Source organism: Saccopteryx leptura, chromosome 3 (assembly GCF_036850995.1).
Source record: "Saccopteryx leptura isolate mSacLep1 chromosome 3, mSacLep1_pri_phased_curated, whole genome shotgun sequence".
Taxonomy (NCBI): domain Eukaryota; kingdom Metazoa; phylum Chordata; class Mammalia; order Chiroptera; family Emballonuridae; genus Saccopteryx; species Saccopteryx leptura.
The window spans coordinates 216,890,317-216,898,748 of record NC_089505.1 but is presented as its reverse complement, the minus strand read 5'-3'; the positions used below and the strand labels follow the sequence as shown (position 1 = coordinate 216,898,748).

The 8,432-nt window shown below is 40.5% G+C and overlaps 1 pseudogene; it reads right to left on the bottom strand.

Annotated features, from left to right (window-relative positions):
* Positions 1-6,690: 6,690 nt before the first annotated feature.
* On the bottom strand, positions 6,691-6,813 carry LOC136401653 (5S ribosomal RNA; annotated as a pseudogene).
* Positions 6,814-8,432: the final 1,619 nt, after the last annotated feature.

Here is an 8,432-nt window from a genome sequence, read left to right as displayed (position 1 = left end):
TAATACACCATATCAACAAAACAAAGAACAAAAACCACATGATCTTATCAATAGATGCAGAAAAGGCTTTTGATAAAATACAACACAATTTTATGTTTAAGACGCTCAACAAAATGGGTATAGAAGGAAAATATCTCAACATGATAAAGGCCATATATGATAAACCATCAGCCAACATCATTTTAAACGGCATAAAACTGAGGACTTTCTACCTTAAATCAGGAACAAGACAGGGTTGTCCACTCTCTCCACTCTTATTTAACGTGGTGCTAGAAGTTCTGGCCAGGGCAATCAGACAAGACAAAGAAATAAAAGGCATCCATATCGGAAAAGAAGAAGTAAAGGTATCACTTTTTGCTGATGATATGATCCTATACATCGAAAACCCGAAGGACTCCACAAAAAGATTATTAGAAACAATAAACCAATACAGTAAGGTCGCAGGATACAAAATTAACATACAGAAGTCCATAGCCTTTCTCTATGCCAAAAGTGAAATATTAGAAAACGAACTCAAAAAAATAATCCCCTTCATGATTGCAACAAAAAAAATAAAATACCTAGGAATAAACATAACAAAGAATGTAAAGGACCTATATAATGAAAATTACAAAGCATTGTTAAGGGAAATCGAAAAAGATACAATGAGATGGAAAAATATTCCTTGTTCTTGGATAGGAAGAAGAAATATAATCAAAATGGCCATATTACCCAAAGCAATATACAAATTTAATGCAATTCTCATCAAAATCCCTATGAGATATTTTAAAGAAATAGAACAAAAAATCATCAGATTTATATGGAACTATAAAAAACCCCGAATAGCCAAAACAATCCTAAGGAAAAAGAATGAAGCTGGGGGCATTACAATACCTGACTTTAAACTATATTATAGGGCCACGATAATCAAAACAGCATGGTATTGGCAGAAAAATAGACACTCAGACCAATGGAACAGAATAGAAAGCCCAGAAATAAAACCACATATATATGGTCAAATAATCTTTGATAAAGGGGCCAACAACACACAATGGAGAAAAGAAAGCCTCTTCAACAAATGGTGTTGGGAAAACTGGAAAGCCACATGCAAAAGAATGAAACTCGACTACAGCCTGTCCCCGTGTACTAAAATTAATTCAAAATGGATAAAAGACCTAAATATAAGACCTGAAACAATAAAGTACATAGAAGAAGACATAGGTACTAAACTCATGGACCTGGGTTTTAAAGAACATTTTATGAACTTGACTCCAATGGCAAGAGAAGTGAAGGCAAAGATAAATGAATGGGACTACATCAGAATAAAAAGTTTTTGCTCAGCAAGAGAAACTGATATAAAAATAAACAGACAGCCAACTAAATGGGAAATGATATTTTCAAACAACAGCTCAGATAAGGGCCTAATATCCAAAATTTACAAAGAACTCATAAAACTCAACAACAAACAAACAAACAATCCAATAAAAAAATGGGAAGAGGACTTGAATAGACACTTCTCCCAGGAAGAGATACAAATGGCCAACAGATATATGAAAAGATGCTCAGCTTCATTAGTTATTAGGGAAATGCAAATCAAAACTACAATGAGATACCACCTCACACCTGTTAGATTAGCTATTATCAACAAGACGGGTAATAGCAAATGTTGGAGAGGCTGTGGAGAAAAAGGAACCCTCATTCACTGTTGGTGGGACTGTAAAGTAGTACAACCATTATGGAGGAAAGTATGGTGGTTCCTCAAAAAACTGCAAATAGAACTACCTTATGACCCAGCAATCCCTCTACTGGGTATATACCCCAAAACCTCAGAAACATTGATACGTGAAGACACATGTAGCCCCATGTTCATTGCAGCACTGTTCACAGTGGCCAAGACATGGAAACAACCAAAAAGCCCTTCAATAGAAGACTGGATAAAGAAGATGTGGCACATATACACTATGGAATACTACTCAGCCATAAGAAATGATGACATCAGATCATTTACAGCAAAATGGTGGGATCTTGATAACATTATAAGGAGTGAAATAAGTAAATCAGAAAAAAACAAGAACTACATGATTCCATACATTGGTGGAACATAAAAATGAGACTAAGAGACATGGACAAGAGTGTGGTGGTTACCAGGGGTGGGGGGAGGGAGGACAGGGGGAGAGTTAGGGGGAGGGGGAGGGGCACAGAGAACTAGATAGAGGGTGGCGAAGGACAATCTGACTTTGGGCGAGGGGTATGCAACATAATTTAATGACAAGATAACCTAGACATGTTTTCTTTGAATATATGTACCCTGATTTTTTAATGTCATCCCATTACCATTAATAAAAATTTATTTAAAAAAAAAAAAAAAAGTAGGGAAGAAATAAAAAAAACTATTAAAAACCTCCCCCAAAATAAAAGTCCAGGCCCAGACGGTTATACTAGCGAATTCTATCAAACATTCAAAGAAGACTTGGTTCCTATTCTACTGAAAGTCTTCCAAAAAATTGAAGAAGAAGCAATACTTCCAAGCACATTTTATGAGGCCAATATAACCCTCATACTAAAACCGGGCAAAGACAGCACAAAAAAAGAAAACTACACACCAATATCACTAATGAATACAAATGCTAAAATACTAAACAAAATACTAACAAATCGAATACAACAACATATTAAAAAAATAATACATCCCGATCAAGTGGGATTCATCCCAGAATCTCAAAGATGGTTCAACATACGTAAAACGGTTAACGTAATACACCATATCAACAAAACAAAGAACAAAAACCACATGATCTTATCAATAGATGCAGAAAAGGCATTTGATAAAATACAACACAATTTTATGTTTAAGACTCTCAACAAAATGAGAATAGAAGGAAAATATCTCAACATGATGAAGGCCATATATGATAAACCATCAGCTAACATCATATTAAATGGCACTAAACTGAAGGCTTTCCCCCTTAAATCAGGAACAAGTCAGGGTTGTCCACTCTCTCATCTCTTATTTAATGTGGTGGTCGAGGTTCTAGCCAGAGCAATCAGACAAGACAAAGAAATAAAAGGCATCTATATCGGAAAAGAAGTAAAGGTATCACTTTTTGCAGATGATATGATCCTATACATTGAAACCTCCAAAGAATCTACAAAAAGACTACTAGAAACAATAAGCCAATACAGTAAGGTCGTAGGATACAATATTAACATACAAAAGTCCATAGCCTTTCTATATGCCAACAATGAAACATTTGAGAATGAACTCAAAAAAATAATCCCCTTCATGATTGCAACAAAAAAAATAAAATACTTAGGAATAAACATAACAAAGAATGTAAAGGACTTATATAATGAAAACTACAAACCATTGTTAAGGGAAATTGAAAAAGATACAATGAGATGAAAGAATATTCCTTGTTCTTGGATAGGAAGAATAAATATAATCAAGATGGCCATATTACCCAAAGCAATATACAATTTAATGCAATTCCCATCAAAATTCCAGTGACATTTTTTAAAGAAATGGAACAAAAATTCATCAAATTTATATGGAACTATAAAAACCCCCGAATAGCCAAAGCAATCCTAAAGAAAAAGAACGAAGCTGGGAGCATTACAATACCTCACTTCAAACTATACTATAGAGCCACGACAATTAAAACAGCATGGTATTGGCAGAAAAATAGACACTCAGACCAATGGAACAGAAGAGAAAGTCCAGAAATACAACCACATATATATGATCAAATAATTTTTGATAAAGGGGCCAACAACACACAATGGAGAAAAGAAAGCCTTTTCAACAAATAGTGCTGGGAAAACTGGAAAGCCACATGCAAAAGAATGAAACTTGACTATAGTTTGTCCTCTTGTACTAAAATTAATTCAAAATGGATAAAAGACCTAAATATAAGACCTGAAACAATAAAGTACATAGAAGAAGACAATAGGTACTAAACTTATGGACCTTGGTTTTAAAGAGCATTTTATGAATTTGACGCCAAAGGCAAGGGAAGTGAAGGCAAAGATAAATGGGACTACATCAGACTAAGAACTTCCTGCTCAGCAAGAGAAACTGAGAACAAAATAAACAGACAGCCAAATAAATGGGAAATGATATTTTCAAACAACAGCTCAGATAAGGGCCTAATATCCAAAATATACAAAGAACTCATAAAACTCAACAACAAACAAACAAATAATCCAATAAAAAAGTGGGAAGAGGACATGAACAGACACTTCTCTCAGGAAGAAATACAAATGGCCAACAGATATATGAAAAGATGTTCATCTTCATTAATTATTAGAGAAATGCAAATCAAAACTGGAATGAGATACCACCTCACCCCTGTTAGATTAGCTATTATTAACAAGAGAGGTAATAGCAAATGTTGGAGAGGCTGTGGAGAAAAAGGAATCATCATTCACTGCTGGTGGGAATGTAAAGTAGTGCAACCATTATGGAAGAAAGTATGGTGGTTCCTGAAAAAACTGAAGATAGAACTACCTTATGACCCAGCAATCCCTCTACTGGGTATATACCCCCAAAACTCAGAAACATTGATATGTAAAGACACATGCAGCCCCATGTTCATTGCAGCATTGTTCACAGTGGCCAAGACATGGAAATAACCAAAAAAACCCTTCAATAGAAGACTGGATAAAGAAGATGTGGCACATATACACTATGGAATACTACTCAACCATAAGAAATGATGACATTGGATCATTTACAACAAAATGGTGGGAACTTGATAACATTATACGAAGTGAAATAAATCAGAAAAAACCAAGAACTGTATTATTCCATGCATAGGTGGGACATAAAAAGGAGACTAAGAGACATTGATAAGAGTGTGGTGATTAGGGTGGAGGGAAGGGGAGAGAGAAAGGGTGAGGGGAGAGGCACAAAGAAAACTAGATAGAAGGTGACAGAGGACAATCTGACTTTGGGTTATGGGTATGCAACATAATTGATTGACAACATAACCTGGACATGTTTTCTTTGAACATATGTACCCTGATTTGTTGATGTCACCCTAGTAAAATTAATAATAATAAAAAAAAGAACTAGGTTTTTAAATTGGGGAAAATGTTTGCTCTATGGCAGTTTGTACCACATAAGAGGATAAGCTGCAGTGCTTGGCTCTGTTGTAGTTTTATTTTCATTATGAATTACCTTTGTGTATTTTTTTGAGATTCTATTCTGAAAGGAGCCAGTACTCTTCAAGCAAGTGCTTTATTTCCAGTTAGACAGGACAGGAAGAGGTGGGGTGGGGTGGGAGGAGGTGAGGCTACCCTGACCAGGTAGCAGGGATCACTAGCAACCAAACCAAACCAAACCTCCCAGCTTCCTCTCAGCTTCCCCAACTCCTCTTTCTGGCACCGACCTTGACTATCACAAGTATCAGAAAAATGCAGAAAACACAAGGAAAAAGAGAAAACATGTGGAGAGGCCCATAAGGTGGGTGCTGATTTCTTGGTGGAGGAAGTCACTTTTGATTTTGCTCCAAAAGGTAGAAGGTAAGACGGGTGAAGAGCAGGAGAGAAGAAGGGGAGAGAGCAGAGAGAAAGGGAAGGTGTGAGAGGAAGCGGCGAGAGAGGCAGGGAAACGGATGTCGGTTTCTGGGAAAGCAGAAAATCGCTGACACGTCCATGCGAGGGCCCTCCTGGTTGCTGAATATCTTCAAGAACTCCAGCCCCATCTAGAAGCTGGCACGCACCCCACCTTGCTCTGGGCACAGGCACGGAGGGTGGGGTCCCTTTCCCTTGTGTACTGTTCCCTGACAGCCCACCGACCGCAGTAGCTCGCGCCGCACGGAGAAGCTGTCCTTCGGTGCTCAAGCCTCCAGCCGTGCGCACTTCTCCTGCCACCTGACTTGGAAGGCGGTGCTTGGGTCGCCCGGTGGTGCCCCTGCTGTCTCCTCTGTAGTCCGTACAAGCGCAGCCCAGCCCGCAGGAGCTTGCCTGCACCTACCCAAGGCACCGGGTCCCCCTTCTCCAGAATTAACCTGAAGCCCAGAAGGCTTCACCAGCAAAGGGAAGTCTCTCCTGTGTAGCAAAGTCTAGCACAGGGGTCCCTAAACTTTTTACACAGGGGGCCAGTTCACTGTCCCTCAGACCGTTGGAGGGTTGGACTATAAAAAAAACTATGAACAAATCCCTATGCACACTGCACATATCTTATTTTATTTATTTATTTATTTATTTATTTATTTATTTATTTATATTTTTCTGAAGCTGGAAACGGGGAGAGACAGTCAGACAGACTCCCGCATGCGCCCCACCGGGATCCACCCGGCACGCCCACCAGGGGCGATGCTCTGCCCACCAGGGGGCGATGCTCTGCCCCTCCCGGGCGTCGCTCTGCCGCGACCAGAGCCACTCTAGCGCCTGGGGCAGAGGCCAAGGAGCCATCCCCAGCGCCTGGGCCATCTTTGCTCCAATGGAGCCTTGGCTGCGGGAGGGGAAGAGAGAGACAGAGAGGAAGGATGGGGGGGTGGAGAAGCAAATGGGCGCTTCTCCTATGTGTCCTGGTCGGGAATCGAACCAGGGTCCTCCGCACGCCAGGTTGATGCTCTACTGCTGAGCCAACCGGCCAGGGCTGCACATATCTTATTTTAAAGTAAAAAAACAAAATGGGAACAAATACAATATTTAAAATAAAGAACAAGTAAATTTAAATCAACAAACTGACCAGTATTTCAATGGGAACTACGGGCCTGCTTTTGGCTAATGAGATGGTCTCCCATCCAAGTACTAACCAGGCCCGACCCTGCTTAGCTTCCGAGATCAGAGGAGATCGGGCGCGTTCAGGGTGGTATGGCCGTAGACTAATGAGATGGTCAATGTGCTCCTCTCACTGACCACCAATGAAAGAGGTGCCCCTTCTGGAAGTGCGGTGGGGGCCGGATAAATGGCCTCAGGGGGCCGCATGTGGCCTGCGGGCCGTAGTTTGGGGACCCCTGGTCTAGCAGATGAGGAAAGAGGAAACAAGAACAGACATACATGTAGCGTTGACAGTATATATATAGCAGGCCACTCGAGGCGCTGCGGAACGCTCCAAATCTGAGACGCTGTGATCAGAAGGTCCAGCTGTTGTACGTGTCTAGAATGGAGATTTCTGATCCATGTTTAGTTAGAGGAGAAACTCTCTGTGTTCTGCACACTTCATTTATGTGTTCTTTAAGCCACAGCATTTTCTGGCGTGAGGAGGTAAAGGCCTTTCTTTTGCCTGCCTCCTTTCCCCTTGTCGATCTTCTTTTTTGTTCCTTTGCTGACAGCTGCTGTCTATTTTTGAGTCACACAGAACCACTTGTGGGAAGAGCTCTAGAGAATTTGGGAAGTAAAGCGAGGTCGGAGAGACAAAAGGTGCCTTTTTTTTTTTCCAAAAAGCAGGAAAACAAGGAAAATAAAAATGTTCTCAAGTGTGTGTCTCTGCAGCCTTTTTAGATAACATTTCTTTACATGGCTTGGCTTCCCCTTCCTGTTACCAAGTTATCTCCTCATCATTTTAAAATATCTCATTGGGGTTAGGGACATAGAAGTGAGGTGTGGGTCAAAGCCAGGAGGTAGGAGTTCTGGGATTCTCTGGCTGATGGCCTCACTTCGTCTCTGTGTCTTTGCCTTTCCGGGAGCAGGGGAGGCTGGTTCACCATTCTAGTCACACTCTCTTCCCCCAGATGACAGCATCACACCTTTATCCATCCATTTACATTTCAAACTGCCACCCTACTGGTCTTGATTAATTATTTAGTAACACTGATCACTTGTGAGCTTTTCTGAGCTCCTATTTTATGTAAAAGGTCCAATCTATTTTTTTTTTATCCAAATCTTCTTTCCATAAATCCTTGTGTAGTTTTCTAAATGAAATGCTATGGATCCTGTTTGAGCCCCTGGAGCCTGATATATTAGCCCTCCCTTTCTTTGCAGAAGTTCACCTGGACATTTAGTTTACAGGGCCAGAGTCCATATGCATGGTTTCTTTTCTACCTGTCTCTGACCTTGGCTAACTCTCCCTCATGGGAGCTCCAATTTTTAATAAGTAAATTAAGGGCTTTGGAACCCACAACCTCATGGTCTCTCCTGTCTTCAATTATTGATGGAGTCTGTGAGAAACAGTAGAAAGGACATGGGCTTTAGAATTTAAGACAATTTGGGTGTGTTTCTTGGCTCCGACATTTTTGGCTTATTTGTGTGAGACATTGAGTTAAGTTATGTAATCTACCTGAGACTTACTTCCTTTACCTCTACAATGGGTATGGACACATATAAATGGCAGGGAGTTAAGAAGAATGCACAAAGCCAGTGGTAGAGCGTCAGCCTGGCATGCAGAAGTCCTGGGTTTGATTCCTGGCCAGGGCACATAGGAGAAGCTCCCATCTGCTTCTCCACCCCTCCCCCTTTCCTTCCTCTCTGTCTCTCTCTTCCCCTCCTGCAGCCAAGGCTCCATT